Raw genomic sequence first — 1,307 nt, 5'->3', positions numbered from 1 at the left:
CTCTCTCTCTCTCTCTCTCTGTGTGTGTGTGTGTGTGTGTGTGTGTGTGTGTGTGTGTGTGTGTGTGTGTGTGTGTGTGTGTGTGTGTGTGTGTGTGTGTTTTGGTGTGTGTGTGTTATAGAACTCATGCATTCATCTTGCAACATCGAAGTGTCCAAACATTTCCTCGCAGACGCCAGTAGTTTCAAAAAGGTTGATTGGAGAGTTATAAAGGTAGAATAAAAGAAATAGAAGATGAGAAAAAAGAAGCTAGAAACTTCTTGTGAAACCATCTGCTTTTTACACATTCAGAAAGAGGGGATTTCTCATCCAACCAAGCTTGGCTTTTTAAAGCAAGGCAAAGTACCTATAAGACCAATAAATAAAAGTACACTCCGAGCTCAAGAGAGTAATGATCTTAACTTCTCCCAAATTCGCCTAATGACAAGGGAAATAAGAACGAGTGTTCTCCTATTGACATCTTAAGATTTGAAAGTAAATACAGATATCATTCGACGCCAGGCAATCTTGGGCGTCCGAAGATGGAATGAAATTAGCCCAACTAAGAATGAGATCTATTTGGGCAGAAAATTAGAACGTCAATTTCTCTGATCTTTTTTGGCCTATTTTTTGTTTTCTGTTTTCTTCTGCTTCGCACGTTCTGTCGTTCGTCTGTTTGGCCTATTAGCTGTTTCCCGCGCGTTTGCACATGTGTGTTTGTGCGTATGTGTGTATGTATGATATGTATGAGTGTCCTTTTGTGTCTGTTCGTTTGTCTGTCCGTAAGGTATGTTTATGGCGAGGGGGACAAGAAGGGGAGGAGTGGGGAGGGGTATAAAATGTAGATTATTTCTCGTAAAGCGGCTAAAAGCAGATTGTAAAGGAGATTTATTCGATTTCTCAAGGAGTATGAGTGGTTTAATCACATGCAGAGTTTTGAAAGAGGTTAGAGGATACCATGGTACGTCAAGGTTTAAGAGAGGAAGAGAGCACGATTTTTAAAAAATAGAAAAAACATTATTGAGGAATATTACGACAAGCAGAATGAAGAAAAAGGGAGGAAGAATTGGCGTAAGGCAAGGATGAAAACGTGAGTAGAAATAAAAGTGAAGGCTAAGATGAAGGCAATGGAAAAGAGGAGAAAATGGGACTTGCGGGGTAGGAAATAATTAGATATGAGGAGAAAGAATGAGAGCATTTCATAAGAAAGAAGCTGAAAGCGAAGAATGAATTTTGGAAAATGGAGATATACACAATGTAGATAAAATATTATGTATGAGTGCACACAATGAATACGCACACACACACACACACACACACACACACAT

Source organism: Aplysia californica, unplaced genomic scaffold, assembly GCF_000002075.1.
Source record: "Aplysia californica isolate F4 #8 unplaced genomic scaffold, AplCal3.0 scaffold00127, whole genome shotgun sequence".
NCBI classification, from domain to species: Eukaryota; Metazoa; Mollusca; class Gastropoda; order Aplysiida; family Aplysiidae; genus Aplysia; species Aplysia californica.
Note: the sequence above shows the minus strand (reverse complement) of the source record.